The following is a 25,474-nucleotide window of genomic DNA, read 5'->3' as shown; positions in this document are numbered from 1 at the left end:
CACAATGTAATTATTTCACTCATTATAGGAAGGGCTCCAGAACTGCAGCAAAGATTAGTGGCTTCTGAGGTCCTTTGAGCAACAGTATCTCACACTGTTGTCAGCAGGGTTACATTTAGCCACCCTCTCAATACCCTGTAAAATCCATGCTGCATGTACAAATACATGCATGTGACAGGTACCAACTGCAGCAGTAAGTGTCTATGTGGTTTGCTTCACTTGGTACCTGCGTGAACTCAAGTATCTGAGCGACAGTCAGATTTGTTTCAGTGAGAGGGCAAGGGCACCTTCATGATGACGTGAATTAACACAATGGCATGTTATTACTTTCAGCTGTTGGTGGCGCTGCTAAAATTCTCACCAGTTTCTGTGTGGAGTTTGCACATTCCCCCCGTGTCTGCGTGGGTTTCCTTCGGGTGCTCTGGTTTTCTCCCACTGTCCAAAGATGTGCAGGTTAGGTGAATTGATAATGCTAAATTGCGCACAGTGTTAGGTGCATTAGTCAGGGGTAAATGTAGGGGAATGGGTCTCTCTTCGGAGGGTCGGTGTGGACTTGTTCGGCCGAAGGGCCTGTTTCCACACTGTAGAGAATCTAATCTAACCTTTCATCTCACCAACCCCAGTATACCTCACCTTCCCCACCTTATGAATGATAACTCGTCCTATTTGTGGATCTTATGAATGGCACGAGATTTTGTGCTTAATGAAATGTTGTAGGCTATGTTAAAGCATTAAGGAAAATGTAGTTCCATGTAATGAAGAAAGAAGAAAGCAACTCACAGGTGAGGTACAAGATAAATACTTACACAGGAATAATTACTTCCATTGCCACTTACTTAAAATATTGAGAGGGCTCAATCTCACCCACATTGTCAGCAAAACACAGGAGCTGGTCGTCTACTTCAGGAAGCGGAGTGGAGGATACCCCCGTGTCAATAGTGTTGAGGTGGAGATAGTGTAGCCCTGCTATAGGAAGGATATTATTAAACTGGAGAGGATTCAGAAATATTTACCAGGATGTTGCCAGGTATGGAGGGTTTGAGTTATAAAAACACGCAGGATAGGCCTAGAGTGTAGGAGGTTGAGGCGTGACCTTCTATAAGTTTATAAAATAATGAAGAGGGCAGATAAGGTGACAAAGGTCTTTTCCCTAAGGTGGGGGAGTTAAAAACCAGGGGCATATTTTTAAGGAGAAAGAGTTGAAAGGGTCATAAGGGGCAATGTTTTTACACACAGAGTGGTTGTGGAATGAACTACCAGGGGAAGAGGTGAATGCAGGTGCAGTGACAGTGACAATGTTTAAAAGACATTTGGATAAGTTTATGAATAGGAATGGTTTGGAGGGATATGGGCCAAATGCAAGCAGGTGGGACTCGTTTAGATTGGGATTATGGTTAGCGTGGATTGGTTGAACCAAAGGGTCTATTTCCGTATAGTATGACTCCATGACTCTGTAGATTATCACCAACAATCTGCCCTGGTCCATCCATATTGACGCTACAGTTAAGAAAACACACCAATACCTCTACTGCCTCAGGAGGCTAAGCAAACTTAGCATGCCCACAATGACTCTTACCATTTTTTATACATACACCATAGATAGCATCCCTATCTGGATGCATCCTGCCTTGGTATGGCAACTGCTCTGCCCAAGACCACAAGAGATTATAGAGAGTTGTGAACATAGCCCAGTCCATTAAGAAAACCAGTCTTCTTTCCACTGACTGCATCTATAGTTGCTGCTGCCTTGGGAAAGCAGCCAATGTAATCAAAGACCCCTCCCACCCCAGTTATACACTCTTCCACCCTCTTCTATAGGGAAAAAAGTTGAAAACATATACCAATAGATTTAAGAACAGCTTCGTCCCTGCTCTTATCAAACTTATGAATGATTTTTCTCTGCACCTTCTCTATAGCTGCAACAGTGTATTCTGCATTCTGTTCTATTACCCTGATGTACTAATGGAAGGTAGGATTTGTCTGAGTAGTACGCAAAACAATACTTTACACTGTATCTCGGTCATGTGACAATATTAAATCAAATCAGATCTGTGGAGACTTCTATTTATTCTTTAATTAAACAGAGTGGAAGTATATTTCAAGATGTGTTTGTGAGTTATTGGGTAAAGACTGAGCTGCAATGCAAACAAATAATTCCACATACATGATCCAGGCTTTCATCATACCACTGCATACACCCCATTCATTTCCTATTCATTCAGGTTAATAGATCTAACATCAAACCTGGTGCCTCAATTAATCCTCCTTGCTATTAATTACAGGTAATTGTGAATTTTATTGTTATTGTGTGTGACATAGTGTGCTTCAATTTCAGAAGCACAGTCATTTTTCCTTATAAATCATAATCATCACTGAGTTATGTGGTTTTCACAGCAGTATTGCAAACGTATGCAATCTCTGTAAGCTGGAAGACAGGCTGGACATTGATTCTCAATCTCTGTAAGCTGGAAGACAGGCTGGACATTGATTCTCAATACTTCTTCAAGTCCAACAAACTTCCATCAGTCAGGATTTATTGCAGTCCAAATGACACCCACCATAAACAGGGGAACACCTTATTTTCAGATATTTTCTCATTCATCTGTTCGGAAATGTAATTACACACCTCTGCTACAGCTCTGGGACTTGAACTCTGGTCTCCAAGCTCAGAGGTAAGGACACATTTGACCTGTTGGTCTTGTATAGGTTGGGCAAAAGCACAAATTTTTATCACTGAGAAAGGGATGCTGAAGGAGTCTTGTGTCGCGTGGTGGTATCCCGAGCTGGATACAGGTCAGTGGTGTGTCACAGTGTATGATGAAAATAATTAAAGAGGGGGAAATTTTAAACCGAGGTGATGAAGAATTACCTATCTCAAAGGGTCATGAATATATGGGGGATTTCACTACTGAGGGGACACTGAGTAAATGTGAGGAGATGAATAGATTTCTAATGAGTAATGAGTTGAAGGGTGATGGAGAGTGGGCAAGAAAGTGGAGTTGAGACCAAGATGAGAGCAGCCATAATCGTATTAAATGGAAGAGGAGGCCCATGGAGCTGAATGGCCTACTCCTGCTCCTAGTTCTCATGTCTTGGAGTGTTTTCTGAAGGTGACGTTTATTGTTGTTTTGTACTTGTTATGATTTTCCCTTCGCTTCCCATCTTTGGGCATTGGTGCCTTCCCTTTCAGGGGGATGAAAATGACCCAGAGATATGATCTCAAAGAGGAACTGCAGAAAATTCCCTGTCCACTGATCATAATTCATTACTTAATCAGCATCTTTACGAATAGAGTGTTTGCTCATTATCTTAATTCTGTTAATGGTCTCTTGTCCAGTGCTATAAAAATCAAAGCATCATCAGTAAAGTCTTCACAGCCTCAGAACTTCAGTACTTTATTTACTGCTTGGACCTGTATTAATTACATGACAGTGCACTGCAACTGGCATTTTTGGTTTATGAACGTGGTGAGCGAATCTTTCCGGATTAAGATGTACAAAAGGTCAAGGGATCAGTACCTTGTATATTAGCAATCTTGAGTCAGGCACCATTGTGTCATCATATTGTGCGAATTGCATCTGGGTAAAAAAGGGGCTATGTTCTGCATGACAAAACCAAATTGAATTTCTATGCTATGTGTATATGCTATTCTGTTTAAAAGATACTTCATTTGTTGGGCTCCTTACTTTTCTTCCCTGTGTTTCATTAATTGATCTTTCTTAACCTTTCAGGGCGGTAATGGAAATGGTTGGGTAAGGAGAGAGGGAGAATGAAATATAGGAAAGAGACAAAATGTTTTAAGACAAAAGAGAAAAAAAAACACTTGAGACAGCCCAAATCAGAAGACGTAGGATTGAAGAAATTTAGTTTGGTGTTATGAAGGTGTGGGTGTACTTTAAGAGAACAGCAGAATTACCAGACACAGCATCGAGTGTTCTCAATAAGGCAACAATGTGTATAACACTTAGTCGAACAATTTGATTAGTTTGTTGCCTGGAGGCAAAAACAAATTCGAATATGGCCAATCAGTTTAAATTATGCCCCGAAAAAGAAATACCAGTTTCCAATCAAGTTTGAATTGAATATATTGACAATCTTAAAAGCCAATGACACAATCTGATCCTCTTATGGTATAAGGCCAGGAGAATGTTGAACAGTTAAGAGGAGAACAGTCAAATCCTAGCATGCAACAGACTGGTTGAAAAAATATCTCTCTTAAAAGTACCTTTTCAATCAGTAACCTGTGACACAGGAATTCCTAACAAGGAGAAAAGAAGACACAGGAAAATCCGAAGATAAGAACCTATAGCTACCTGGTTTTGAGATAACAAGTGTTGTTTTGTAAATTTTAATTGGGATTTTTATCCGACTAGTATTATACAAGGGAAGAGAAAAGATAGGTTACAGAAAGAAACTGTAAGTAGTGGTTAGTTAATTATTCTCTGTTATACTTTAAGAAATAAAGCCGTTAATTTTTACTATAAATAATCCTTGGCCACTCGAAGTTTTACAGATTACTGCATGGGATAAATCCTTTCTCTGTTGCTTGTTTTAAATTAAGCAGGAGGGTTTACCTCATGTCGTAACATGGGGCAAATGACCTTAACATTGTAGATCCATAACAATAAAAGGCAACAATTAAACTGTGCAAAGCTGCAGTCTTAGGTACAGATCACATCCTGAGATAGAATTGCAGGTTGGAATTGATGTGTGAAGAAACTGAAAGAACTGCAGAAATCAGAAACAAAATCAGAAACTGCTGGAAAACCTCAGCAGGTCAGGCAATATCTGTGGAGAGAAAACTGAATTAACGTTTGGGTCCAGTGACCCTTCTTCAGATTATGCCTTGTTTACCATGAACCATACAGTTTTTAAAACTCAACTAATAATAATGCTCAAATATAAAAGGCTTGATGTTCAGTGAGGAGGGATCACCTGGAAGCCCTTTTCAAAAAATATAACAGCTGAGACCTGATTCCAGGCCTCCAGACCCCATTCCTAGATTTCCATTTTTGGGAAGGACTTTTAAGAGCTGATTGCACACCTAACTTGGTTGAATTTACTGTAAGATAGCCATGCCTTATTCCTCTGCAACTTCCAGTGAGTGGGCCAGAATTTTAGGTTAGGAACAAATTACTGCAGATGTACTGAACATTTACTGAGCAGCAAATGCCAGAGATCACAGTTGGTCAGCCTTCTTATGGAGAGTCATCTCGACTCAAAACGTTAGCTTGCTTTCTTTCCACAGATGCTGTTTGTCCTGCTGTGATCACCAACATTTGACGTTTTCAGGTTTTTAGGGTGCTGTGGTTCCCAGACACTCGGAGGTGTCTTGCATTTTAATCTGCATGACTTTCGTAAGTGACCTTCAAAATTTTCCTCTCATGCTCTTCATTCCAAGGAATTGAGGACTGGAAGCTAGGTGCCAGTGCAGTCTGGATTGGAAGACTGTTGTTCTGAACCTTTATTTCTGCAATGCTGGGCTTTTTATTTCTTTGTTTGTCCAAGATCTTATGACTAAAGAAGTTGCATCTAGGTACCTTTGTGCTTAAGATGTGTACAATAACAAATATTCCTCCATATGATTGGGTGACACTTGACCTGGAAGCTATAAAAACAGGATGGAGGTTAATGAGCAGAAGCCATGTAGCCCAACACAAAAATAGAAGAGCTCAGGCAAAACGTGATAAGCAAGCAGAGTCAGAGAACTGGACTTACAAACATCTGAAACAAGGTTTAGGATTGTTGCCTCTGTCTTTTTTTAATTTCTGATTGATTGAACACCCAGAACCAATCACACCATGTGAGAGTATAGGGATGCTGGTAGATCCACATTACGACAACCGATGGGAGTTGAGATTTGAGAAGGTTCCAAAAAGAAGAATGACTGACATAGAGGGGAGATGACAAAGGTGGAACCCTTTTTATATGGAAGGTTCTGACCATGGAGAGTCTTCCAAATCCTTGAAGCAAAGGGACTAGACAGCCAGCTCACCTGGGAAGAACTGTTTGAACGAAACTGGGGCTATACAGGAAAAGTGGGCTGCGTTGAAAATCTGCAAGGTTTTCTCTATTGGGCACTCCATGTGCAATTTATAGTTTGTGTCAAACATGATGAGCCTGTTAATTGATGTTTAATTTACACTGATTCTGATTCAAGTTAAAACAGAATTTACAAGTGGCATCTTATTGGTAATTTCTTCATTTTACAGATTGGTTGGATGATTTATGTATCTCCACTGGAACGGTAATACAAGATTCTCCTTCCAAAGGTGTTCCAGTGAATAATGTTACCCATCCCTAACAACACAGACAATGGTCTGTAACTTGTGTAGTCAGTGACTAAGTGATGATGATTGCAGTTGACCTTAAAGAAAGACTTGCTGAGTGATCTAGCAATCTTTGTGGTCAGAACTTTGCCTCTCTTGATGTGCAATCGATTGTAGCAATGTTCAATGGGGGACTGCCAGTGTCACGCTGCAATGAAGTCATTGAGCTGTCCAAGCCAATCACACCACAGAATTTTCACAAGTAGCGAAACAGCAATTGAACACAACTTTTTTTTTTACAGAAGTGCAAAATGAGTCAAATAAAGTGGGATTTAGGTATTGAGATAAAGTAGATGAAATTTCAAACCCAGTTATTTAAAAATATCTAGGTATCAATCACAATTGAGAAATTTAACAGCATTCTCATTACTCAGATCACCATTGAAAGCTTAGTTTGACTTCATCAAGCAAGGCGTATTATTTGACAGTTTCTAACAGAGATACAGCAGAAAAAAAGGACACTATTAGAAACGGATTTCACTCACTGCCAACTCTAGGATGGGTACTCCACAGTGTCAGAGCTGCAGGAGACAGTCTGCACCTTCAGGAGCTCCAGATTAATCTGTATTCATGCTAAATATTGATGTTGAGCCCACATTCAAAGGGACAATGACAGTGAATGTCAAAAACCCCTGCAAATTTCAGGTCATTACCATAAAGTCAGAATCACAAAGTATACGGTCATATTGAGATCCTGACAGAAAGTTAAATCAATGACCTACAATTAATCAAGAAGGGGACAGCCAGCTCACCTGGTAACTTCCTTCTCTCAGTCTGAAAACTTCATGCTTGCAGTCTGACTTTCATTTCCAGCTCAAGTTAGGTTTTATTCACTGCTTCTGATAATGAATACAAATATAAAAATCAATTACCATAGCATGCATCCATCACCTTGTTCTATAACTGTCTGTCTGTTTGGGTCTATGCAACTTTTTGAGGCTCTATTTCATGTCAGTAGTGCCTCACTCAAAGAGACAATTAAATAACTTAAAAACTAAAATACAAAATGCATTAAGGTCAATAGGACACAAGGGACATGACCAGAGAATGTAAAAAGATAAATTTGTCATTGTTGTAACCGACCATGGGCTACTTTGTATTTTTAGAGAGGCGACTGGTGGTGGTTTAACGTGAGAGCCACCACACCTCCGGTGAGGGAAGAGGTTGAGAAGGAGATTGATTGAGATTTTTTGAGGATGTGACCAAGATAGATGAGGGCAGAGCAGTAGGTGTTGTCTACATGGACTTTAGTAAAGCCTTTGACAAGGTTCTGCATGGTAGAATGCTGAGTAAAGTTAGATTACATGGGATTCAGGGAGAGCTTATCAATTTGATATAAAATTTGCTTGATGGTAGGAGACAGCTGGTGATGGTGGAGGGTTGTTTCTTGGACTAGTGGCCTGTGACCAACGGTCTTTCGCAGGGACCTGTGTTGGGTCCACTGATGTTTGTCATTCATATAATGTAGGAAGCAAGGTTAGTAAGTTTGCGAAGGACACCAGCATTGGTGGTTTAGAAGATAGTGAAAAGGTTATCTCAGAGTATAAAGAGGTCTTGATCAAATGAGACAATGGCCTGAGGATTGATAGATGGAGTTAATTTAGATAAAGCGAGGTCTTGCATTTTGGTGACGATCAATGGCAGGACTTACACAGTTAACAGTAGGGCCCAGGGGACTGTGTCTAACAGAGAGACCTAGGGATTCAGGTACGTTGTACCTTGAAAGTTGCGTCACAGGTGGGCAGGGCTGTTAAGGTAGCATTTGGCACACTTGACTTCATTGCTCAGACCGCTGAGTATATAAGTTGGGATGCGGCTGTACAGGAAATTGGTGAGGCTATTTTTGGAGAACTGTGTACAGTTCTGGTCGCCCTGCTGTAGGAAGGCTATTATTAAATTGGAGAGGGTGCAGAACAGATTGACAAGGATTTTACCATCTGGAGGGTTTAAATTATAAGGATAGGCTGGATAGGCCTGGACTTATCCACTGGAGCATAGGAGGTTGAGGAGTGACCTTATAGAGATTTTTAAAATCATGAGGGGCAAAGATAAGGTGAATAGCAAAGATTTTTTTCCCTCAGGTTGGGGAGTTCAAAACCAGAGGGGATAATTTTAAGGTGAGAGGAAAAGGTTTAAAAGGAACCTGAGGGGCAAACTTTTCACCCAGAGGTGGTTCATATATAGAATGAACTGCCAGAGGAAGTGGTAGATGCAGGTACAGTTACAAATTTAAAAGACATTTGGATAGGTACATGAATAGGAAAGGCTGAGAGAGATATGGGCCAAATAGGACTGGTTTAGTTCGGGGAAACTTGGTCAGCATGGGTGAGTTGGACCATAGGGTCTATTTCCGTGCTGCATGACTTAAGAAAATTCTTCACAGCAACCTGAGCTTGTCTGGGAATTGAACTCATGCTTCTGGCATTGCAAACCAACCAACAATCCAACTGAGCTAACTGAGCGTACACAGTGCCGAATTAGTCAAAATACACATACAACAGCCTTCATTTTATCTCCGTAGTTTTAAATTAGTGTTTTTCTTTGCAAGTTACTCAGTTTAGCAGGATGTATTCCTCAATAAACGCACATGACAAAATCCATACCAAGTTTCTCTTTGATTAAAGTAATTGGTGAACTTTGTTTTAAAATTATTGTTACAATTTCATTACATGAGTCTAAATATACCCCACTGAGTGGGGGCTGTTCACATCTGTTAAATCTCTACAATACGTCAACACTTCTAACCACAGGAAGGAAAAGTGAGATTGATCTCAAGTGTAAAGGGAATGAGCATAAGAACTCAACAATCTAAAAAGAAGGCAGTTAATGAGGAGGTCATAGAGGTAGGAATAAAATTAAACACTGTGGCTGAAGTGGACCCAAAAATATTATTCCAAATTAAGTGAAAAATGCAAGGCCAATCAATTTAAATCAATGAAAAGTAAATTTTAAACAGATATTAGGTGGATTGGCTATGGTAAATTGCCTGTAGTGTCCAGGGATGTGCAGGCTGGGTGGATTAGCCATGGCAAATGCAGGGTTATAGGGAGAGGGTAGGGGTCTGGGTCTGGGTGGGATGCTCTTCGGAGGGTTAATATGGGCTCAATGAGCCAATTAGTTTTCTTCCCCATGGTAATGATTTTATGATAAAGGCAAAGTATTTGTTCCAAAAATAAGAAATGTTTACACCAAACTGCCAGATATAGCAGTAGTCCCAAAAACACTAACAGGACTCATACCACAACTCAATGTTTGCCTTTTAAAAAATTCGCAAAGTACTTGTTGCAATAGTTTTATGGATGAGTAATCCAAAGGCTAATCTAATGCTGGGCATACATGGGTTCAAATCTATACATGGCAGCTGGTAGGTTTTAATAAATCCTGAAATTGAAAACTAGGCCCAGTAATGGTGACCGTGAAACCCATGTGGATTGCCATTTTAAAAAAAGACAATCTGGTTCATGAAGCTTCCTTAGGGAAAGAAAGCTATTGTCCTGCCTGCTTTGGCCCACATCTGACTCTAGGTAGCAGCAATGTCTCTGCCCTCACAATGCTCTCAGCCCTCTGCTCCCACAAGCCACTCAGCTCCAAATTCAGGCTTTGCCAGTACTGCCACATCTCAAGAAAGAATGACTTTTAAAAATCCTTTGGCTAATTTTATACACACAAAGAAAGCCAAGAAATGTGGATGCTGAAGATCTGAAACAAAAACAGAATTTGCTGGGCAAGCTTAGCAGATCTGACAGCATCTGTGGAGAGAAAGAAGAGTTAATGTTTCAAGTCCAGTGACTCTTTAGTTCTGAAGGGTCATTGCTAAAAAAAGTCCGTGCAAAGTTACGGGCTAGAATTTACTTACAGGTTCACTGGAATGCCAGCATATACGGGAATTTGAAGGCTACGGAAAGAAGATTATACAACACTTTGCGAACCTATCTCTGAACAGTTAGAAAAACTTGCAAGTGAGAGAAATCAATGAGTGTGCGAGAATGAGGGAGTAGCGAGAGACAGCGTAAAAATGAATCACTAAGTGAGTCAGAGAAATAGTCAGTGAGTCAGAGAGTTAGTGAGAGAGTCAGAGAGATAAAATCAAGCCTTTGTCCAGACACTTAACTCATGAAGTTATTTTACTTCTAACTAACTTATTCTAAGGTGACAGCGTGCATATTCGTAAAATGTGTCTGGCAGTAAGTCAGGATTTTACAGACATATGAGAGCTTTTGCAAAACATTCTGTTTACCCAGGGAAGAGGGGAGGCTGGGGCTTGCTTGAAATGTGCTGGAAATTTCACAAAGATATCAGAGTCAGTTGCTTGCAACTAAATAGGAATAAACTCACAACCTGACTAGAGTCCTCAGTGATATCCTTACCCTAAATGATTAGCAGCGAATACATGCAATGCATTCAACTTTCCTAATAAATAACTTTCCAGTTAATTTAACCACACTTAGTAAGTGCCCTCACGGTTAATTCTGGAAATTTTTCTGTTAGACATTTAGGAAATGACAGTCATTCATCATTAGAATCAAATTACCTCTCCCACATTCAAATATACTGGAATCTGGAAAAGTTACACTGTTTTTTTTTAAACAAGGCAAATTGCCTTTCATTTATATTTATAGGATAGCTTATAAGAACTCTCAAATTATATAAGAAGCCAGCATTCTTTGTTTAGCTAAAACTGTATTAGTACAGGTCAGTATAAAACTGTGATGAAAGAAAAGGAACACTTTGCCAATACAGTGGACTCACAGGGGCCATCTTTCACGAGAGTATCTAGAATCTAGACTGAAAAAAGGAAATATCATTGATTTTTTGAAACAACTAACATTTACTCAATTTAGTAAGCCAATTAGAGCAGGAAAAACAAATCGTGAGACGTATGAACTGACGAGAAGCCTAATATACATTAGGTAAATTAAATTGTGATTTAACAAATTTCACTTTTACTTCAAACAGAATTTGTGACTGAATATGAAGGCCACCGCATGCTTCTAGACTTAGTTGCCACACATGATACTAAGCTTGAAGAGACTGTCCTGATTGAGCTTGAGTCCATTCTTTTCAGCACTGCTGTGGTTGCACTGCTCATCCTTTCTATAATTATGACTCCGACAACATCACAAGAGCTGCAAGGCACTTGAGCCAGAAATCTAAGCTTGTGCCAGGAACATAAGAGCTGCTGTCGCTGTGCGTCAACCTTCTGTATCAAATTAACCAGACTGCACAAAATGCCAGGAGGGAAGTTTCATAATCTGCTTCTCTTGACAGGTAGTAATACTGCCTGCCATTTTTTTTTGTATTGTTTTAGTTATTGCTGTTTTAAATCGCAGAGTTTTCCTTGACCCTACAATTAAAGCAACAGATAGTTGGTTTAGTATATCATCAGTTGACTCCAAGCCACTTATTAGGTCAGACAAGCCAAGACTTGGTCCAAGTGATAAGGTTATGCAGAATCTTGAAAAAGGAGAGAGATAGAGAGAAGGAAAGATGCAGGGAGGAAATTAGAGCTAGGGCTGTAAAACAAAAGTTAACCATCTTTGTACGAGTTTCGACCAATGTTTGTTAAAACTTCTTCGGATATTAAAAGAAGTAGCGACAGAGATAGTGGATGCACTGGTGAGGAAGATACAAAAAGTCTGCAGAGGTATACAGACAGGTTGCATGTGTGAGCAAAAACTTGGCAGTTGGAATATGATGTCAGATAATATGTGGTTATGCATTTTAACTGAAAGAACAGAGGAGTAGATTATTATTTAAATGGAGAAAGACTGCAGAAAGCTACAGAATGGAATGATTAGGGAGTCCTCATCCATGAATCGCAAAAATCTACCAACCAAGTTCAGTGAGTGATACGGAAGTCAAACAGAAGAAGAACAACAAAAGAAGAAGTGACTTCTATTTCAGAGGGAATGGAGTATAAGAATAGGGAAGTCTTACTATAGCTAGGCAAGGCACTAGTCAGATTATAGCTGGAACATGTGAACAGTTTTGGTCCTGTTCCTGAAGGAAAGAGACACACTGCCATTGATGAGAGGAGCGGCGCTCCTAAAGCTAGTGTGCTTCCAATTAAACCTGTTGGACTATAACCTGATGTTGTGCAATTTTTAACTTTGTACACCCCACTCCAACACCGGCATCTCCAAATCATGACTGCCATTGGAGACAGTCTACAGAATGTTTAAGAGATTGTTTGAGTTATGGATGGATTGTCTTATGAGAAGTTCATTAGGTTTATCTTATATTAAACAGAGCTTAGAAGAATGAGAGTTGACCTTATTGAAACAAACAAGGTTCTTGAGGAACTTAACAGGATAGATAATTGGGAGGTTGTTTCCCTTCTAGGACAGTCCAGAATCAGAGAGCAGAATCTCAAAATAAGGGGTTACACATTTAAAATAGAAATGAGGAGATATTTCTTCTCTCAGAGGGTCATGAATTTGTGGAATTCTTTACCACTGAGGGCTATTGAGGTAGGTCCAGTAAGAATATTCAGAGCTGAAACAGACGAATGTTTAGTCAAAAAGGGAATCAAGGACTGGGGATAAAGGCAGGAAAGTGGAGTTGAGGACCATCAGATCAGCTCCGATCTTATTCAATGGTAAAAAGCAGACTCAATGTCTGAAAGTGCTACTGCTGCTACCAATGTCTCATGGTCTTAAGGGATGGGGCTTGTTTTCACTGGAGTTTAGAAGAGTGAGGAGAAGGCTTAATTGAAATGTATAACATCCTGATAAGGTGGATGCAGAAAGGATGTTTCCTCTTGTAGGTGAGTCCGGAACTAGGAGGGTGGCATGGTGGCTCAATGGTTAGCACTGTTGCCTCACAACACCAGGGATCTGGGTTCAATTCCAGCCTTGGGTGCCTGTCTGTGCGGTGTCTGCACATTCTCCCCATGTCTGCGTGGGTTTCCTCTGGGTGCTCCGGTTTCCTTCCACAATCCAAAGATGTGCACATTAGGTGGACTGCCCATGCTAAATTGCCCATAGTGTTCAGGGATGTGCAGATTAGGTGCATTAGTCAAGAATAAATATAGGATAGTAGGGGAATGGGTCTGGGTGGGTTACTCTTCAGAGGTTCAGTGTGGACTTGTTGGGCTGAAGAGCCTGTTTCCACACTGTAGGGATTCTAATTCTCGGATACACTGATCGAAATGTGGAGTTGTATTTCTAGGACAGTGTTGAGAAAGAATGTTTTCTCTCTGAAGGTTACATGGTTTCGGGAGACAGTGCAGGTAGGGCCATTGAATACTTTGAACATAATTATAATTTTTAAGGCAGAGTGAGATAGATTCTTATAGGCAAGGATATTAAGGTTATCGCAGAATAATTGGACAGGAGGCTTGAGGGGCCTAAAACTGCAACTCCTTGACACATTCAGATGGATAAGGGAGAAGGTGCATGGGCTCAGGAATAGTTGTTTCAACATTATGTAGCAGCGTCAGCAATGATATAGTGGTTTATTTTATTTTCGGGTTTTACTTCCAGAATAACCTTTATCCTGTTAACACTCGATCTCATGACACCTCATACTGGCGATACCATAAGAAGTTGCGGTGCTTAAACAAGAATTATATTCCTTATTATAGGGAAAAGTGGAATGGTTGGAGGAGGATCACTGGCTGAAATCCAATCTTTGGGTTTGACAAATTAATAAACCATTCAAACTTCACTCTGACAGCTTATCTTGTCATCTGTACTGTTTGGTTGGACTGTGCCTACCACTTGAATGCTCTCTGGTACCATTCACTGGGAACACTTTGCTTTAATCAAATCTGCGTTTTTATTTTGTCCCTAACTTTACCGTGACTTAACCACAACTATTGATTCAGCGCTTTGAGGTCAATGTTTTCTTGAATACATAACATCCAGCAAACCGGTCACCAGCATTAACAGTCAGAGCAGCTGTCAGTAAACAGAACCAGACCTAAGCCCATATAAAAGTGAAATAATACCACTCATAAACTTTACAGGGCAGATTATTAAAAACAATAGATAGACTTGAGTAACTTCAAGGCTGTAATCCCTCTTCAGGGTTCAGATGTCAGGGATCTACTGAACTTATAAACTGTCCAAGTTTTGTCCTTGTGGCTTATGACGTAACCTGAATTTCCAAATGAGATAACTACGTTGGATTTGTCTCCTCGTTACTTGTGACACTAATATAATGGGCTGAGTAAATCTCACTGATCTTGCCAAGGACTGACAAACATTTAAAACCAGCCTGCCAGCACTAAGAGACATCTAAAAAACCATGCTCTGATACCAGTAGGATCCCCTCCTCATTGATCCAGCACAGCCATTTCCTGCCTGTGACAGATGTTAACTGAATGTTCCCTGCCGATTTCCTGATAGGAAACCTTGGCTTGTCACCAGAATGTGAAGAAGCAGACTGAAGTTGAGGTTTTATCCATCTACTAAGAAGAATTTGTAAAAATTCACTCATGGAATCTCGGGATTGCTGGTATTATTGCCCATCCTTAATTTTACTGAGAGGTTCTGAAGATGTGGAGAGACGGAATGAGCACTAAATTGCTGCATCATTCTTTTGGATGCACCTGGTGTTTCTACAACTCAGAATGAAGAGTCAGTAAAATGTGCGAATGATGCATACTGCCCTGCACAAAGACAACACTAACTGGGTGGGAGGGAGGATGAACAATGATGAGGGTACAGAGATGTTTCAGTGTGATTTATACAATTTGAGTGAGTGGGCAAATACGTGGCAGTTGAAGTGTAATGTAGATAAATGTGAGGTCATCCACTTTGGCAGCAAGAATAGGAAGACAGATTAGTATTTACAACAGTTGCTGAAAATAAACATGCAGATGAAGCAGGTGATGAAGGCAAATGGTATGTTGCCCTTTATAACGAGAGGATTTGAGTACAGAAGCAGGGATGTCTTGCTGCAATTGTACAGAGCCTTGGTGACACCACACCTGGAGTACTATGTGCAGTTTTGGTCTCCTTATCTGAGGATGGGTGTCCTAGCTACAGAGGAAGTGATTGAGGGTAACTGCAGCAGGGGTATTGAGAACAGGCAGCTGAGGACTCCAAGAGAGTGAGATAAATGAAGGACACATCAAAGACTGTTGAACTTTTAACTTATTACTTCATTTTCCTTGTTTAAATTAAAGACTTTAATGTTAACTATTGCCTTTTTTCTTTATTTTTCTACTTATTCCATGAAGAAATGCCTAATTTTTTTAACTCTGTTTCTCTTCTTACTTTTTACCTAAGGTTCTTGTACCTAGGTACCTAAGATGGTGTTTTTTTGTGGCAACGTTATACACTTTTCACTGTACTTCTGCACTTAAATACATGTGACAATAAAAATTAAATCTAAAAAGCTTTTGGTCGCCAGTCATTTTAATTTTCCTTCCATCTTTACTCTCTCTGGACTCAGCCCATCACATTATCCCAATGAGGCTCGAGGTAAGCTTGAGGAACTGCATTTCACCTTTCAATAATATTCTCCAAGCCCAACATCTTCAGCAAATTCAGATCATAATCTCTAACCCTCCTTTTTTTCTGTCTTCTCATAGGAAGATGGAATTTTACAACACACGGGTAAACGTTCAGCCCAACATGCCTGTTCCAGCTGATAAAGAGGACAATTTCTAACTTTCATTTCACTTGAAGTGCGGATCCAATATGCTTTAGTTGCAATGAGGCTTTCTGCCCCAATTGCCTCTTCAGGCCTGGAGTTCATTAAGGACCTACAATATAGCAGGAGGAGGACAGCATATGGCCATTGGAGTTAGCTCTGCTATTCAGTTTGATAGGGTTGATCATTGACTTTACATTATCCTGTTAATGAAGTTTAATTTGAACTAAATTTAATTCACAATCATTTTCAAAGGTACCACCATTCTCTGGAGAAGCAAAGAAACTGAGAAATGGAAGCCCTATACTAATTCTGCAAGCGATGCATTAGCTGAGCAATACAAGCAGCAGCCCTTCTCTCCAACAGCACTTGGCCGAAGAGCTATGGATACCAATAACAATAATTAATTATGACTTTCATTTTCAACCCTGGATCTCCCTTAAAGCTTAGTCAATTTCAACACTGGCCAAAAATGGAAAAATTACACTGTTGGTCAAAATGTCCCAACCCAAAATGACACTTGGCACTTCTACCTTAAACGTCAATCTCTTAAACTTGTAAAGAGTGTGTGGACTTATTCCTTCTTCCAATCCCCTAAATGCAGTGGTACCATGTCCTTTGTAATACAGTTCTGATATTGAGGTCAGGGCGACCATCAGTAGCAGATTATTTCAATGCATACTGCCAACTACGTCTGGGGATTATCCATCAGAACAACACTCTGGTTCAAAGCATTAGGTTTTGCAGATAAGGTTGACTTGTATTACCTTGACTTTCCAAGCCTGAGTGACAATTTCATCAAGGAACTTAAATTCTTAAAAAATGTTCTATCATGTAGGTGTGCAGTAACCTTGCACTCTGATTGGGGAATAAACACAATCAACTTGTGTTTAAATGGTGTTTTTAAAACTATAAAATTAAGGTGCTTGAAGGAGTCACCACATCAATCTCTAAAGTGTAATAACAAAGTAATGAGATAGAGTCAGGCCTTTCCGAATGTTGGCAAGTGGGTGCTGAGGTAATCTGGTTAGATGACCTGCCTCAGCTCTCTAGTTCTTGCATTCCAGTTGTTTTGGAGGGTCGTGAAGACCACTGCCTCTCAAGCTTCACACTCATTCTCTCTCATGCATTCTCCACGGCCCCCTCATTCACTCCAGGCCAGCTCCATACCTACTCACATTCTATAAACGTGAGCAGATGCCAGGAGCCACGTGGATATAAGAAAAAGTAAACTTCAAACAACCTAGTACAGGTCTCACACCTGATAGTGAAATTCATTTCCATTCATACAATCTATTCAAAGTGGTTACAACTCAAATAGTTACTCTCTTAGAAAAATAAACAATCTTCCATTTCGTGGTCATATCAAAGATGATTAATTCCATAATAACCTCTTTAAGCTATCAAACAACCCAGAACCTCCTGCTGATAGAATTATTCCTTTTGAAACTCAGTCAAGCATTCACAAAGAGTTCTATTTAAACTTCAGGACCAGATGTTGTTTTATCTAAACTGCAGCAGATGGCCGATCAACCAAAGTGGTCGAGCAGAGGGTTTCATTTATAAACTCACTGATGGGTGCAAGCCTTTTTTTAGTTTAAAAAGTGATGCATTTAGAAAGACTATAAATCACAACTGTTGTATAGACCTCATAGAAGGCATTTACAGCTATTTCATCAATTCATGATTCCCACACTGTGGTTTAAGCCCTTGTACCATCCCACAAAAGGTCTCCTTTACTGCAGCATTGAGCTTGAATGACTCTTTTGAGTTCAGGTTTTCCACCTGTGTGAATCATTCCTGTTCCCTTCCCCCATGTCAAAAATTGGAAACAGATTCTTACACCCACTACTTATAAATGGTCCACAAGTCCTGTGGCTCTGTGAAAATCAAAATCAAAGGCTTAGACCATAGGAACTAGGTGCAGAAGTAGGATATCTTGCCATTTGAGCTGGCTTTGCTATTCAGTAAGATCATGGCTGATCGCTTTGTGGATTCAGCTCCTGCCCACTCACCATAACCCTTAATTCCTTTCCTGTTCAAAAATCTATCTTTGTCTTAATAACATTCAACAAGGTAGCCTCAACTACTTCACTGGGCAGAGAATTCCACAGATTCACAACCCTTTGGGGGTTGAAGAATTTCATTTTCACCTCAGTCCTAAGTCTGCTCCCCCTCTTTTTGAGGCTATGCCCCCTAGTTCTAGTTTCACCCACCAGTGGAAACAACTCCCTGCTTCAACTTGACTTATTCCTTTCATAATTTTATGTTTCTATAAGATTCCCCCCTCATTCCTCTTCATAATTAGCTCTTAACGAAGATAACATTACCAAGCACTGCTTGCTATTTCACACAGAACAATGTGGAAATTTTGGTCTGGTTATTGGAAGTATAATAACGAGGAGAGATGTCAGAGGAAAAGTGATGAAGCCAAAGCTGAGAGTCATTGGCAAAAGCCTGGGAACGGGATATGTTATGACTGGTTTGACGGACTCAATACTGTCTCCATTTAAATCCAGCCTCTTTACTATCACATTTTCAGAGCAGACAATTTTTTGGCTGGACCATTCAAAATGTAACTATAGGACCACTAAGCTTTTCACCCTTTTCATTAAATAATAAGGATTTCTACCTCAGTAAATGCTGAGTTTTATTGACTTTGAGAGACGGGGTAAAGCAATTATAAAATTAAATAATCCCATCACACAATATATCGCAGGACACCATCCCTCTGAGAGCTCCTGCTTTCTACCAGATGGGTTTTCCAGAACTAGAATGATAACAGTTAAAATTCTTTTCAGAAAATTCTACAACTAGGCAGGAGTGATTAAACGACGTTCTAAGCATTTCATGTGGAAAGTTCTGTGAAGACACATTAGGCTACAGTGTGGTTCAAAGCATGAAAACAAAAGCAGAATATTAAATGAGATAACCTGTGAACTGCATGGTTTTAGTTGTAAAAGCAAAGCTTATCTAATCTCTCATCTTTGCATTTATGTGAAGGGCAAGGTAAATCAGGCAATGCAGACGATAACTGCAGAATTGTATTGTAATGGCATGAAACACAGCTGTTTCTTTTCGACAAGGAATCACTTTATGAAATACCTCAGAGCAAACACTCCGTTCATATTGTGTCAAATGTGTGCACATCTTATGGTACACTTTTGCCCTCCATGTGACACCCTGGCTCAGTTGTAACACCTACACTGTGAAGATGGTTGGTTCAAATTCCACCATTGATCAGAGTGTATAATCTAGGTTGTGTTAGGTGGGGCAAAATTCCCCATCAGATACCCTGGACTAAAACCCTCTAAACTTGGGACATGAATTTGTGGAATTCACATTTAGACTAAGATTCACTGAGCTCTCTGGTTGAGACAAACTAGGCAATATGCAAGCCTAGGTTAGCACAGTGGCTCAGTGGTTAGCACTGCTGCCTCACAGCGCCAGGGATCTCAGTTCAATTACAGCCTTGGGCAACTGTCTGTGTGGAGTTTGCACATTCTCCCAGTGTCCACATGGGCTTCTTCTGGGTGCTCCAGTTTCCTCTTGCAATCCAAAATATGTGCAGGTCAGGTGAATTGGCCATGCTAAACTGCCCATAGTGTTAGGTGCATTAGTCAGTGGTAAATATAGAGGAATGGGTCTGGGTGGGTTACTCTTTGGATGGTCAATGTGGACTTGTTGTGCCAAATGGCCTGTTTCCACACTGTAAGGAAGCTAATCTGGGAGCAGCTGTCTGAAATAGGGGTTTAGCTTGGAAAGCTAAAGGAAGTCTCCCACAAACACCTCAGCTAATGACAATGAATACCAGCTGAGAGCAAACAGCTGAGACATTCTGGAGCCCACAAAAATTACAAAACCATTCAGCTTTTAATTAATTTGTTTAGACACAAAGATACTGAATATTCCACACCGGTGTACTACATGTAACCTGTTTGCCTTTGAATGTGAAGGCCTTACATTACCAGTAAAATGGTAACCTATATCCATCCAAGAGAAATACTGAACATTCAACACTATCAGAAACCCATTCACTTTTATCAGAGAACGATTCACACCTCACATAATAATCAGGAGACTCATTCAGCCCCAAGAGGAACAACAGCTCAGTAATCAAATCTGGATTTGGAGGGAGATAAGGAGAACCGACAGTCGGTATAACTGGGGAACCCTGATCTCTAATAGAGGTTGAATTCAGCGAGGGGTTCGGCCAGAGTAGAGAGAATCTGCTGCAGCCAGTCAGAGTGAGTCACAGACTGTAATCAGCAGGAACTCAGGAGAAGAAAGAGAGCAAACAATGTTGTCAACCACAAACCTCATGTACCGATGAGAAGCGAACGGAGAGCCGTGATACTGACTGGGGCAGGACCAGCGACATCCACTACTGTCCAAGCCGACAGAAGCCACTTCAGGGGAGAACAGAAGGTCATTGAGACCTTCTGTCCCAGCTCAGTTAGATAGAGTAGGGAGGGTGAAGTGCAGGGCCAGTGGTGCAAGTGATTAACAGCTGTCTGTAATTTTAAACCCATTGTACCAAGTTGGGGTGGCAATGGTTGACTGGGGTGCTGGTTAGCTGTCACTTCACTCAATCTGTATCACTGGGTTGTTTTTTGAAATATAAATTTTCTTTTTCAGTTATTATACATATTTTCAAATTTGCTTGTTCTAATAAAATCAGAGTTTCATTTACCTCTGAAGCATCTGTCTCTTCTCACCATACCACATCTCACAACGTAAACCCAGTGTCAGAACGAGGGAGTTGGTGTACAATAAGCCAACCACCGCTCCTTACAGTTGGATTAGATTAGATTACTTACAGTGTGGAAACAGGCCCTTCAACCCAACAAGTCCACACTGACCCGCCGAAGTGCAATCTACCCATACCCCTACATTTGCCCCTTACCTAACACTATGGGCAATTTAGCATGGCCAATTCACCTGACCCGCACATCTTTGGATTATGGGAGGAAACCGGAGCACCCGGAGGAAACCCACGCAGATAGAGGGAGAACGTGCAAACTCCACACAGTCAGTCGCCTGAGGCGGGAATTGAACCCGGGTCTCAGGCGCTGTGAGGCAGCAGTGCTAACCACTGTGCCACCGTGCTGCCCAATGAAGTTGATGCTTCATTGCAGTATTGTATGAGAATTGTCTTACCTTTCAGCCAAATACTGAATCTGGGAGCTCATTGATGTGTGGGAAATTTGGTGATACTTCAGAGAGACACACAGCATCACAGGGGTCTACAAATTAGTAATCCTGGATTGAACTACATTAACACTCTTCCACAGCACTAGGAGAATTTAAATTCCAATAACTAAATTAGTCCATAACTAAGATGCTACTCTCAGTAACAATGATCTTGAAGCTACTGAATTGTCATAAAAACTCAACTGCTTCACTATAATTCCCATCAGGGAAGGAAAGCTAGATCTGTGTCCAGACTCCAATCCTACATTCATGTGGTTGACTCTTAACTGCCTTCGGAATTGGGTCTTCAGATGTAAGTTAGGAAGAAACTCATTGCTATCTTCTCAAGGGCAATTAGAGATATTCAATCTGAGTCAGTATGGCTTCATGCAGGGGACAAATTTATGAAAATTCTTTGATGATGTTACAAGTAGAATAAATAAAAGGGAAGCAGTGAAAATAATATACAGGTATTTCAATTTCTAGAAGTATTTGATAAGGTAGCAGGTGTTAGGCTACTTAATAAGATAAGATTCTCTGGGCGGTCCAAAACCTGTTGATCTTCCAGCTGAAGGAGTGGACCCCGACTGAGTGTTGCGGACTGGCACATTCCAAGGTCCAGGACTACGTGTTGAGGGACGCGCTGAAGCTTGGGGCAGCTGCCGCCAAGGCACAGTAGGGAAAGACCACCATGTAACATCTGCCTGCCTAACGAAGAACAGGAGGCCCACGCAGTCATTTGGGCTCCGCTGACACCTCAGCTAAATATATGGATATATGATTAATAAACGTACAGACCTGTATAAATGAATGATAAATTCTGATCTCTGTGTGCAAATGTTTACGTATGTATGGCATGACCAACTGTACAGACCATCAAATTATTTTATGAATAAAGTAAATTTTTGAGATTAAAAAATTAGAGATAAGGAACAAATGCTAATCCTGCTAACAATACTAACATTTCAAGCATGAATTTCTAAAAAAATACAAAATTGAACAGGCAATTCCTTAGATTATCCTGACAAATCTACATCTTTCAACTAACAATTGAAAAAAAAATGCATAACCTAATTATCCACTCATTCATTTTCAAATGGGATCTGACACAGTGCAAATAAATGTTGCAGTAATCTACTGATTTGAAAACCATGAGGGACATATGGATACATGTTGTATAAATTTGTCATGTTGCAACCGTCATTTGGAACTCTACTCAAACCAAAATTCTAATGCCAAGGTTGAGGAGAGGAATTAATGGTCCATATTCTGAATTTGGTTATCAATTTTCAACAGCTCAAGACCATCACTTGGAAAACTAACTTTTCTTGCTGTTGTGAGATTAGGGAGTAGAAATTCCAATTCTGTGCAGTGCTGTGAATATCAGCTTCATTCTGGCACAAACTCTGTAAAAATATGGCAATAAAGAGAACTTTATTTCTATGAACAAATGCATTTAAATAAATTCCTCAATCCTTTTTTGTGTTTGTACAAATACAGTCATAAGAGATATTCCCATTCCCCAAAGTTTACATTTCTCCTTATGCTTTTGCAAATACACAGGCAGAAACTGAATGTTGAAAACCGTTACTGAATACTCTGCAACTAAATCTGTCTGCTGTCTCAGGTGCACACTGACAAATACATGTGTACAACGTCTGCAGGCAGACCTCTGGACAATAATACTTGTGTTGAATACGCAGATCATTCAAACTCCCAAATAAAAGATACAATCAATAAGGTAAGCAATCCTGATACACACTGTAAAATTGCTTTGTTGAAAGTACCTTTGCTCTGTTGTTGTATCAGAAATGCTGGTCAAATAGTCTTCAGTTAGTGGCAAGGAGAAGTGTACTAGCAAAAGATGTATCAAAGATGTGTGTAAGTACAAAGCTGGTGTTTAGATTAATGTAAACTTGAAGTGCCTTATTTGTTCCTCTAAGCATGTGTTTCCATTTCATTGGGAACATATTTGTGCCGTGTTACATGAAACAAATGACCAGTACATACTCTGACATGATACCCAGATAATTAAATGTATTTTTAAGTTTTAAGAAAATGACAAATACCATTAGATAATGCGTTTCTCAAATATAGACATCTAATCACAAATCAACTCAGGAAATATTTACATTACAATTTAAGCATTGTTACAAACCCATTATTATTGCTCCTTAAACACTCATTGCAATCCAGAACATCTCGTCAGGAGTGAATTCGCAAATTGAATCAGTGGTCGACTACACTGTTTTCAGAGATGGGACATTGTACTGATGTACAGCAGCCTTGCACCTCCATCAGAACACACAAGTAATAAGACTAATTCTGGACCTATTATAGGATGGTGACTAAAAGCAAAGAAACAACAATTCTAATGGATATGAAATGCATGCTGTGGGATTACACAGCATAAAATAAGTACTCCTCGAGGTGCAGAATATGAAGTTCAAAGTCTACCTGGCTGTGATCTAGAACAGAGAGCTGGTTGATTAAGATGTAGGGCGTTTCCAACCCTGATGAACTAACCAAAGAATTGCAAAAGAACCAAGGAAGTAACCTGTAAGTAGATGGAACTGTGGCAGATGCATGTTAATAAAGATGGAAATGGTATGTGCTGAATTGAGGAGAGCAAAAAAGGCACATACAATCTTGGTGAATGCTGTTTGAGGCTGAAGGAAGTGTGGGAATGCTTGTATGCACACTACTATACAATCGTCTGGGAGCAGCAAGCAAGATACCTGTAGAATTCTCAGACCTGTTGTTCAAAGAAACCAGGACTAGGTTGGGATTATCATGCCATGCCGTACATACTAATTAATTTCTGAGGTGCAGTGTTACGTTCTGGTCAGCAAAAGTAAGAAAAGCATCTCAGTCCTGGAAGCATGCAAAGTAAAACCATGAAACTAATCCCGAGAAACAGAAGACTGAGTTATTCAGGAAGGCTGGAGAGGCTCATAATCTTATTCTACCCTTGAAAGGAAACAGATGACCATATGAAGGTACATAAGAAATAAGTTGAACAGAAAAGGTTAATGCAGAACACTAATTCACATTAAACTATAATGGCAGCTAAAGGAGACATAGGGATAAACTTATAAAAGTAAAATTCAAAGCCAATGTCATTCGCACTTTATCATGCATTGATTAATACATGAAATTGTCTTTATGGTGGGATAATGAAGGCAGAGTCTGATCTGGAAACAGTCAAGGGCTTGTTAACTGTTATGCTAAAAAATGATAGACTCTATGGAAGAAAGAATGAAGACGACCAAATGGCCTCATGAAATATTTTCCTATTGTTTAAAGAAATTACATTATAGAGCTGCAATTCTGATGGACTCACTTATTATTACTTCCCAGCTCCATCTGGGCTTATGGATGGTTGCCGAGACGTTGCTAGTCAACATAGTTGCTTCAAAATAAACAGGACAATATCCAACAATAATCTCTGCAAGAATAAATTGAAAGTGTGCTCAAACAGGAACTGTTACTGTCACTGAACTGTAGGTGACATTACTTTATCACACAATAGGAGTTATCCATTGCCCTCTGGGTCAAAATGTGCAGTGCATGAAATTTGTTTTGATGTTTGACATTTATTGACTTGCATTTATCTTGTAAGTATGGGAACTCCCTCCATTTCTTCATTTGCAAGGTACAAATCCACACGATTATCCTACCATACACCATATGATACAATTGGCTTGTATAGCGATGGCCATGAAATGAGTGTTTATGATGAATTATGTTTATCACCCACTAAAACTTCCAAATGCAAAGACAGAGCAACATCATCTTTTGCTTCAAACTGAACTATGCAGATCTTTCTACATTAATAGCCATTGGATTTATTCAACTCCTTTATCATATACACAACAAAAAATTCCTTTTTCTTATTTTCAACACTTAAGGAATTCTTCAACAACCCTGTGAGATTACCCTCAATATACATGATACAGAGGTAGGGCTTGATACATTTATTTAATTTACAATCCTTGGAATCTGTATAAGAGGATAATATTACATTTCACAGAAGGAAGTGTCACCAGCCTTTGAGGTAGTTTTGTGCTTTGAGCAAAGGCACCATGAAACTCAAGTAGGTACAAAAAACATACGTGGAAAATGAACCCTTAAGTGCACTGTCAGGAACGATACCTCTTGTCTTCTTCAAAGAGTCAGCATTGGGAACAAGAGCACATCAAGCAGTAATCAAAACTTGTTGGTCTTTTACACCACAATACGAGGGCTTACCTGGGGGGTGAAATTAGCCTCATATTCCAGGATCCAGATAATCAGAGTCAAAGGAACCCTGAGGGGAATGATTTTCCAAGCAAAGGGAGACAGGTAAG

At 40.0% G+C, this 25,474-nt stretch overlaps 1 protein-coding gene across 10 annotated transcripts in view; it reads right to left on the bottom strand.

Moving 5' to 3' along the window:
• Positions 1 to 25,474, bottom strand: part of myocd (myocardin) — a 633,805-nt gene that overhangs the window by 371,699 nt on the left and 236,632 nt on the right. For 6 of the 10 annotated variants that reach the window (XM_060844259.1, XM_060844264.1, XM_060844261.1 and 3 more), the window contains one exon: positions 7,082 to 7,168. The exons of 3 other annotated variants lie outside the window; for them this stretch is intronic. The gene's annotated coding sequence lies outside the window, so the exon portion shown is untranslated. Of the gene's footprint in view, positions 1 to 7,081; positions 7,169 to 10,185; positions 10,254 to 25,474 lie in introns of those variants that run through there. One more of the 10 variants, XM_060844266.1, reaches the window with a different exon arrangement.

Source organism: Hemiscyllium ocellatum, chromosome 25 (assembly GCF_020745735.1).
Source record: "Hemiscyllium ocellatum isolate sHemOce1 chromosome 25, sHemOce1.pat.X.cur, whole genome shotgun sequence".
Taxonomy (NCBI): domain Eukaryota; kingdom Metazoa; phylum Chordata; class Chondrichthyes; order Orectolobiformes; family Hemiscylliidae; genus Hemiscyllium; species Hemiscyllium ocellatum.
Note: the sequence above shows the minus strand (reverse complement) of the source record. Positions and strands in the feature narration are given on the sequence as shown.